The sequence below is a fragment of the Crocodylus porosus genome, unplaced genomic scaffold (genome assembly GCF_001723895.1).
Source record: "Crocodylus porosus isolate Cpor-Errol unplaced genomic scaffold, CroPor_comp1, whole genome shotgun sequence".
NCBI lineage: Eukaryota > Metazoa > Chordata > Crocodylia > Crocodylidae > Crocodylus > Crocodylus porosus.
Genome location: NW_017728918.1, coordinates 89,574,849 through 89,584,746, shown reverse-complemented (window position 1 = coordinate 89,584,746; position 9,898 = coordinate 89,574,849). Strand labels below are relative to the sequence as shown.

The 9,898-nt window shown below is 50.0% G+C and overlaps 1 long non-coding RNA gene across 1 annotated transcript in view; it reads right to left on the bottom strand.

The window, feature by feature from the left end:
• Window positions 1-3,672, bottom strand: part of LOC109311944 — a 25,517-nt gene extending 21,845 nt beyond the window's left edge. Inside the window, exons 1-2 of the long non-coding RNA XR_002101664.1 lie at window positions 3,331-3,672; window positions 15-17 (exon numbers count right to left, since the gene is read on the bottom strand). This is a non-coding gene — a long non-coding RNA (uncharacterized LOC109311944). The remainder of the gene's footprint in view (window positions 1-14; window positions 18-3,330) is intronic.
• Window positions 3,673-9,898: the final 6,226 nt, after the last annotated feature.

Below are 9,898 nucleotides of genomic sequence, written 5' to 3'. Positions count from 1 at the left end.
CTGGCTGCTGCCACACCCTCTTCCCCCCTGCTCCATCAGAAGTGTACCCAGATGGGTACATTCCTTTAAAAAGGTTGAAAACCCCTGCTGTAGACCAACTGAATCAGTCAATGGATTAGGTATGTTGGGGAAGAATGGGGCAGAGAAAAGGGAGTCTGTGTACCTGATCTGGCCCATTGACCAGCCTGACATGACTCGACCAGCTTGTGGGGCTGGATGAGTTTGACACCTTTGTATGCTATTGATTTTATCAGTGGGGGGGGGAAGAATGTTTTATTCACCACTTGTGAATAGAAGAGGAAAGAGATGGAAAAGAGGTCTTTTATTGGGGTTTGTATACACAGCATTTTTGTACAAGCAGTCCTCAATCTACAGCAGCTCAATTTGTGGTGATCTGCACTTGCACCACTCTGCATTTCACACCCGTTAATACTTATGGTGCTGATCTCGCGCTTATGGCAGGCAATGGTGGAGGCACTGGGGCTGACATGGGACACTTACCAGAGGTAAGCTCAGGCAGCAGGTCCTCCCAGAGGCGGGCTGGGGCTGGGGCTGGGGAACTGCTCCACTTCCCAGCCCCAATGCCATGTGCCTCCTCACTCCCAGAGGCATGGTGAGGTGGGGAAGGGGGCTGGGGGCTTGTGTGGGCTCCGCTGGCTTTGGGGAACTGCTCTGCACTCCTGCATCACCACAGGGAGCGAGGTGGCATATGGTGTCAGGGCTGGGAGCAGAGCAGTTCCCCTGAGCCAGCAGAACCCACAGAACAGTTCCCAGCCCCTGTCTTTGGCTTGCCTTGCCTCTGGGAGTGAGGACCCACATGGCATCAGGGCTGGGTTTCCTTTATACATCTGGCTGGGACTGAGAAAAGCTGATGTGTGAGATTTAAAACCCTGGCCAGTTTAGGATTCAACACTGGAGACAAAAGAGTCACTTGATCACTTAAATAAGCATTTGAGAAACAGAGTGAATGCCAAGAACTGCAGTCTCGATCACCAAGACTACACTGGTGAGAGAAAAGCATGAAACCTATCGTACCTTTTTTCTTTTTGTTTCCATTTGCCCATTCCCCTTTTATTTATTGCTTTATCTGCTTTCCTCTTGAACTGCTTAATGCTTCTTGTTTGAAGTATGCACACACACAGTCACCTGGAGACCAAGATTTGAGTATCTGGGTTTTGTTCTTGGGCCACACTTCCATATCACAAAATCATGATTCTTAGTTCCTGCTCAGTCAAGTTCAGCATAGGGAGAAGAGGACTGCTGCTGATGAGAACTGAGGTCTGTAGGCAGGGTTGGGCTGAGGCACCCTGTACAGGGTATCACTGCATTAAGGCTGTTCCTCCCCTAACTAAGGGCCATAGGGAGGGGACGGAGCAAGGCTGGGTCTGGCACAAGGCAGGGATCAGGCTCAGGGCTGCAGTCTACTGTGTCTGTGTAGCTACCCCTCTTCCCCCATGCCAGAGGTCCTTGCACAGCGATGGCATCCACTGGCTCTAACTGCCTCCCCGCACTGGTCCAGGGTGGGCCTGGAGCTGGAATGAGGCCAGCCTTGGCTCTGCTGCCGGGCCAGAGGACATGGAGCTCCCAGGACCCCTGTCCTGTCCTACCTAAGTCATCTCCAGTGGCTCCTGCAGCTGAGGCAATCTGGGCTCTGCCTTGTCCATGACTCTGCCTCGCTGCAGCCCTTGAAAGTCACACAGCACAAAGCCATATGCCTTGCTCCCCAGCCCACCCAGTGGCAGGCCACACATGGCGCTGTGCTGCTTTCAAAGGCTGCAGCAAAACATGGAGGCATGGAGCAGGCAGACCCCAGCTTGCCTTGCAGCTGCAGCTGCCCTTGTCCTGTGCAAAGATCAGGGGGGCACGTGTCCCTCTTTGCTCCCTGGCACCGTGACTCTACAGGAACCACCAGACACCACTTATCCTATGACTTGGCCTGGCTGGGGCTCCATTCACCATGAATGGGACCCTGGCCAGGCTGGGTTGTGGGGCAGTCGGAGTCCAGTAGCTCATCCAGGGCCATAGCACTAGGGAGCCAAGGGGTTGGGGGAATGCACCACCCCTTCTCCGGCACCCCTGTAGTATGTGCAGTGGCGGGAGCTGCTGGGCTCCAATTGCCACATGACCCAGCCCAGCCAGGGCTCCACTCGCAGTGAATGGGGCCCTAGCCAGGTTGGGTTGTGGAACAATCCCCACAGCGCAGCAGGAAGCCAGGTAGGAGTGAATGACTTGCCCCTGCCCCTGCCACTACCCCTCTCCCTCCTGCACTGTGGGGGGGGGGTCTTGATTTCCCCCCCAAAAAAAGAAACCCTGCCTGCCTGCTGTGCTGGGCTGGCTGCAAGGCTGGCATGCCCCTCCCCCTGCTGCAGCAGCCTGTGGCCTGGTTGCTGGACGGCAAACCCAGAAGTGCCACTGGCACTTCTCTCAGGGAGGCACGGCCAATCTCATGGGGTACATGTGCACCCCTATGCATTGCCAATGGCTGCTTACTTGAAGGAAGATATTAAAGCAACATCAGCATGCGTGTCAAACTCACTGTGGATCCCAGGCTGGATCTGAACTGCAGGGGCTCCTCCTGGGCCGCATATGTGAGGTCAAGTTCAGGCGGCAGCATCGGTGTGGGGCCAAATAGTAGTTGTTGGTTTGGGGACATGTGGCTGCATGGAGCTGTATTCAGACAGCACAGAGCCAGGGCCATGTGGTATCACAGAGTTCTGGGCAGGCAGTGGCACAGAGCCAGGGGCATGTGGCTGCACAGAGCTATGTTTGAGCAGTGGCAGGGAGTCAGAGGTATGCAGTGCTGCATGGTATGGACATGACTATGGCTGGCCATCCCCCAGCTCTGTGCCACAGTGTGAATGCAGCTCTGCAAGTCCTCATCTGCAGTGCTGCATCCCCCTAGCTCTGTGCTACCTGAATGTGGCTCTATGACACCACATGCCCTTGGCTACTGTTGGGACCCAGAGGCCTTCAGGCTTGGATTTGACTCCTGTGCTTAGCTCAAGATGGATGCTTAGCTTGAATTATGGTCAAGATGTGCACCCAGTGGAAAGAGCAGATGGAAAAATACTGTCCCTGACTTGAAACAAATCAGGAAGCTGGCTAACTAAATTGAATAAATATAACCTGAGCAAAAGAGGAACAGTCAGACCAAAACCTACTCCCACCTAAAAATGAAAAGATTACGTAAGAATAGAAAATTCCAGTTAAAGGTAACCATATTTAGCAAACAGAAGCAAGATTATTAATATGCATTAGGTGGAAGGCTTAAGCTAACTTTTATGTATTAAGAAATGCAAAGTTTATGCAAAGAAACATGATAGAGTGTACCCTTCAGAACACTCCTGAAGGAAGCCTGAAAAGACCCTGTCACCAATCCAAGATCCTGTCTTGACATCAGATGCAAGAAACAGGAGCCCCAGACAAGATTTCAAAGCCTGATCAACCACTGAAGTTGCAGTCACAACATTATGGGGTGGTGAACTTTGGATCTACTTTGACTAGTTACAAACATAAAATTTTTAACTGCTAATGCTGCTTTAATTCTAATTAGAGTTATAGCTGTTAGGGTTCAGTAAACTTACTTTTAGTTTAGGGCAACCATGTCTTTAGTCTCCTTGCCTGGTATAAGACCCTTTACAATGTTATAGGGACACAACACTCTCACTGCCGCATACCCCAGGCACTGCTGACCATCCAGAGTGCACCTCTATGCGAACCTGGCTCTGCGCAGCCACATGACCTACTTTGCACGAAGCCATGTTTGATTGGAGGCACAAAGCCAGGGGACTGCCACCCACAGTCATGTCCACTAGGGTCCAGGGACACCAAATACAGCTCCACTACACTTCTGGAAGCCCACTGGACTATCATTGGGATGGAATGTTTCTGCGGGCTGTGTTTGACACCTCTACCTTAAAACAAGCACAAGAGCATTGCTCTACCTGTTCCAGATGTGAACAAGAGTCCAATCTCCATCCATGAGAAACAAAGATTTATTTTACCAGCTGCAGCTTGTACAAACACAAGTCCCAAACAGTATGTGTATGCAAACTTAACGTGTCAAGCAAAAATCTAAGTACTTCAAACCTAACCACGTACTGGGATTTGGCAGGCCTTCACGGAATTTTGTTGTCAACCCAGACATATATATCGCTAACATCATACAGCACGTGTCATAGTGCAACTCCAGTTTTAACCCCCTTTTTTTTCCAATATACTGATATTTGTTAATTGCTAACAGAAAGAAGCATCTCCATTTTTTTTTTCTTATTTCTGCATTTTACAGAATTATAGCTAATTATTTATATAGTGCCACTGCGAGACAAGGCACTTTACAAACCAATACAAGTTGAAAAGGCCATTTTTCTTAAGAATTTATAATCCAGTTAAATATGAATTGGGGGTTCCTTACTGAAAGCCTTTGCAAATTATTTGATTCTTTTTTTATAAGCCCCTCCTTCTTTATGGGCTTCCTTTCACTATGTCTGAATTTGGACAGGGAATAATGAACTTCCTGTATCATGCACTGGAATACAAGGAAACTCATTGTATCCGAACCAAGGAAGAGTGTATCTGTAAGCAGTTTAAGGCAGCTCTGAAGGATCTTGTTAGAACAGCCCATTCTCCCACTTGTGCTTGTTTGATTAAGTGGATCATGTGATACATGCCCATAATGAGCTTCTTCAGAAGCTGCCAGGGGAAACCCAGCAGATAAAATGCTCAACCCCATGGCATCACTGTGTGCATAACAATCTGATTACATGGATGAAAAGATCATGCAATTCACAAGATTCTCCTTCTTCCATACTACACAGCACAGCAGTGTTTTAAGATTCTCTCAGATGTCCTTGAATTAAAATATTTTGGCTACCCCAACCAGTTCAGTTCAGTGCAAATTTCCTCTCTCAACCTAAAACTTAATTAAAACAGATGTATCTTGTCTTGCAAAATACCAGTTTGCAAAGAGACTTCCTAGTGAAATACTTATTAATGCTCTGAAAGTTTGCTTTTTTTTTAAAAATGAAACAAAGCAGAAAATCTGTGTAATAAGTTTGGTTGTTTTTAAGTATTTTAATAAAGAGATTAATTATGCTTATTTCACCCACAATTAAAATAACCAACTTTTCAAAGTTTGCAGGACAGTCCTTAATTTTGAAGCTGTATCTCAGTGACCCTGTAATAGAGAGTCAGAGGGTTCCAATTTGAGAGGGAGCTGCAGCAAACTACACTGGCCCTGGGTAGGCTGGTAGGTAATACACAAGCTAACTATGGTGATCACCTTTTCAAAATGGAAAGGCAGGACACTTGTCCACCTCTCCTCCTTTCCTCCTCCCATCCTTTTCCCCCTTCCCCCTCTGCTGGGGGCACAGCTGGAATAGAGCATAGCCAAGGGCAGATGCAGGTTGTCTGCCGTGGGCTTGGGGCTCCCCACCCTGCTGCCTTTCCCCCAGGAGCCTTGCACTGGCTGCATGTTCCCTGCCTGCCTGGCAGCAGTGGGGGCACAACTCCATGCCGCTGCTGCTACCCCTGCTGTTGCCGGGCAGGCAGAGAGTGCCTTCTCATGGCAGCACAATCAGTGTGGGGCTCCCAGGGCAAGAGCAGCAGGGTAGGGATCCTCAGGACCATAGCAGGCAGCTCACATCCACCCCTGCCCTGTGTACAAATCTGGTGGGGTATGTGGTCCCCACCCCCCAGGGTTCACACAGTGGCAGAGAGCCACCCCACCCCCCAAGATGAGTCACCCTTGGCTTCATCCAGCTCCAAGCCCTGGCCCCATGCACCATCCTGGCTGGACAGCATCCCCAGCCCCTGCCCCACTCCCTCCCTCAGTGGAGGCCTCAATCTGCTCCCGCCTCTGCTATGTCCACTGCAAGCCTGGAAGGTGAAACATGCTGATTCCCATGGTGGACAGAAAACCCAGTTCCCTGCAGGATACTGCAGATATGGGATAAATGCTGTCCTGGAGTCATGCAGTCTGGGACCTGGACTTGAGGTTCCCATTTTGGGACTGTCCCACCCAATTAGGGAAGGGTGGTCACCCTAAGGCAGGGGTGGGCAAAATGCGGCCCACCAGGCTATTCTATCTGGCCTGCAGGGCCCCTAAAAATTTAGAAAAATAATATTTACCTGCCCCTGGCTGCTTGTTATGCGCCCCTCGATGGCTTGCCAAAACTCAGTATGCAGCCCTCCACCCGAAATAATTGCCCGCCCCTGCCCTAAGGCTTAACTGCTTGTAAACCAGCTGCCAACAGGCAGACCTGTAGCTACACAGGCAGTGGCCTGCCTGGAGCATCCTAGAGGAAGGGAGTAACCATCCTAAGGAGACAGTCACAGAGCAGTAAACTGCAAATAGGGCAGAAGCTCTGGGCTTCCATCAGCTCAGAAGCCCAAAGCTGCAGTCAGCTGTGCCAAGCCCTAACAAGAACACACTGGTCCTCAGGCATCGAAGGGAAACACCTACAAATGTCTCCAGAGTCATATGACTGGATGTGGCTGGATTTAGGAGGCACATAAAGCCAGTGCCTGAGCCCATTCAGACAGTCTGACCTTGCAGGGTAAAAGGGAAAGAGCTTCTGTGCAGGGATGCTGAAGGTGATTGCCTGGCTGACTTGAGAGGCTCTGAGAGCAGCAAATAACATGCCAATAGCCTGCAGGAAAGTAGGACCCAGTAGAGGGTGTGGGGGGGAGTGTGGTTGTTCAACCTGGAAGCTGATATTTATGTTGAAACCCTGAGTGGGGAGAGTGTTACAGCCGGTGTGCTTAGGTTTTCGTTATAGTTACACCAATGGCTTGGGTTTGGGACTATTGCAGAGTTGAAGGTCCCATCTGTGCCCTAGGGGCATGCGATTGCTTTGAGCTTGGCCAAGGGTAGGGGTCAAATAACAAGAGTAATGGAGACAGGGCCTCATGTCAGGAGCTCAGTGCCCAAGCAGGTGTGAAACTGGGTCAGAGACCTGCAGCTCAAGAAGGCAGAAACAAGCGCCCCAGAGGGGCATGAGCCAGGATCAGGGATCCATAGCCCAAGAAGGTCAAACTCATAGTCCAGGAGAGGTAAGAACTAGGGTCAGGGCCCTGTAGCCCAGGTGGGTGAAATCAGCCCAGAAGGGCAGGGGCCAGGGGTACAGCAGTCCAGAAAGGTGAATTCTAGGGCCAGAGACACTGTCAGTAGGGGTTCACTGATAAAGATTTTCTTGGCCAAGACCAATAGCAATTATTAACCAGCTGTATTGTTTGATACTGATCTGATAACTTATTTAGTAATAAACCTTGTCAAATGAGTTATAGTTCAAGCACCCCCACTACCATTTCTAAGCATGAGAACGCTGATACAGGAAACATGGCAGCAATTTAATCAGAGTGGCTCTCAGAGCCAATCTAATTAAATCACTGCCCTCCCACTCCCGGCCAGAGCACATGCAAGAGTGCTCTGTGCCACTTGCAGCCCCTGCCCTTCAGGCTTGGGCAGGGGTGGTGCTAGGGAGTTCGGGGGACTGCCTTAAGATTCACTATAGCCCCCCCAGTACCTACTCCTCTCAGAGCCACTGCTGCCCACCCTGAGCACCTGAGCCTGCCCACCTGCCCCACACAGGTGAGCCCACAAAGGTGCGATGCTCCCAGCAGGGGCATTGACAGCCCCTTCCCAGCGAAGAGGCTGAGCTAGGGCTGGGCTCAGAGTGAGGGGGTGGGATGGGCTCAGCTGTGTGGGGTGGGCTGTGGTGGTGCTGGGAGGGGTGGCTATGCGAGGGGCTAAGATAAATTTTGGGGTTGCTATAGCCCCGCCCCTCCCAGGTCCCCTAGCCCAGCCCAGCCCAGCCCCCCCCACTGGGAAGAGGCTGGCAGCAAGAGGCAGGGCAAGCAATTTTTTGTGGGCTAATCATGGCACCCACCACCATTTTTGTGTTTTTTCACTGTGAGGCCCCTCCCACACTGCTGATTGGCTGAGGGGCCCTTCCCCTTGCTGCCGATTGGCTGAAAGAGCTACTCTTCATGTGGACCCACCCTTTGCCACTGATTGGCAGAGAGGGCTGCCATTCATGTGGTTCCACCCCTCACTGCTGATTGACAGCAAGAGGTGGGGCTACACAGTGGGCACCCTTCTCGGCTAATCAGTGGTGGAGGATGGCTGCTATTATGACAAACTTTTTGTGTGCTGGCAGCCATGAGAACTGATGGCTCCCACTGGGGAGCCAGCATTTTATTTTTGTTTTTTCCCCCCACCCTGCAATTCCACTGACAATCACAGGAAATACTGCTTTTTGCAGAAACCACTTCAAATCACAGTTTCTGTGAAAAATGAAAAATCATTTTTTGAGTAGGACTCTAGAGATGAGCAGGTGCTGGTGCACTCTGTGGAGGTAGTTGACTTGTTGTAAAGTTCTTGAAGCTGGGAGGGGCAAGCTTTTGACTTGCAGCATATCCTTTAGTTAAGAAGTCTCTGAAGTCTGGGAGATGCTGCTAGCATACGGAGTGCTTACACCAACCTCTTTATTGCAGGTCAGGTTTGCACCCATGATTTTCCATATGCAAGCTTACTAACCAGTGACTTTTAGCAAAGGTGTAACTGGGCACTTGAGCACCCAAGGCAGCAGCTGTATACAGGGCAGCATCAGTGGCCTTGTGTAGACAAAACAAGGGGCATGCATGCATGACACTTTAAAGAAGGTTAAATGCTTTTGCACCACTTTAATGGTGTTGGTGTTTGCACGCATCGGTGGCATATTGCGTAGTAATTCCAGCCAATGTAGCAAATTTGGTGGCATTATGCACCTTAAATGATTTGGGGCACAGCAAACTAAAACTCCTAACCCCAAGGAGTTTTAGTTTGCTGCCTTACAGCCGCGGAGTGAAGCACTGGGGTCTGTGCAACTCGGGGATCCACAAGAAGCCGGGCAGCAGCCTGGGAAGGCAGGCTCTGCCCAAGAAGGAAAAAAAAAAGCCACAGCCTGATCTTATTTTTTTTGTCCTGGAGCTTGCCTGCCTATCTGAGTTGCATGGGGATATGGTGCTTCTGTCCAGGGCTGCGGTCCCCCCCAGGACAGCCCAAGCTGGGTGCCTGCAGGTGGGTGCTGTTTGGGGGGGTGGCCACTGCTGCCACAGAGGGAATCACCACCCCCCACCGACCAGGGACTGCTCCATCCACCAGCAGCTCACCCTCTCATCCCCACTGGAGAGGCAGATAGGTTCAGGTGTGTGCACGACACAGTGGTTTAAAGGGCCCTAAGTTGAAGCAGTGTTTTTAAAAACCCACAGCTTCAATTTAGAGCCCCCATTTCATCTACATATCCCCAGTGGCTACATGGCTACTGGCATGCAAGTTCTGCTCTTTTTGTGCCCCCCATATTACATTATTGCCTTTTATTCTTTTTATAATTTCTAAGTGAATCTCCTAAAAATAATGGTAAGGTTTCTATTTACGTATTTTGAAAATATTAGCTTTGTTTTGCATTGCTTTTTCATGCCTTATGTTCTTTTGAGTGTTGCAGGGTCAGGGATTCGGCACCAGGTGAAGCCGATAAAGCAGAGTATCACTTCAGTTGCTCTCAGACTTTCAAGTAGCTGGTTTGTGAGCACCTTGACAAAACTAATGCTCTTAACTGACATCTGTCATGGAAATGTTGTGGAACTGTACTTGGAGGACTAACTGTATTGCTTCAGTTGCAACTCTTGTATTTTCTTCCTACTCTCAAACTTCAGTGGTAGAGACTAAGAGCAACTCTGCATGGTATAATGGCACTTGCACTTTCTCTGAGCAGGGATGGTCACAGTTGTGTAAATACTGGTGCACCAGTGGAAGAGTATACAATGTGTGATTATGTTCCTTTCTAAGTGTTACCCTTCAATTGCACTCATGAGTTTGGCATTACAGGTTGCTTACAAGTGTTATTGATGGATTTGA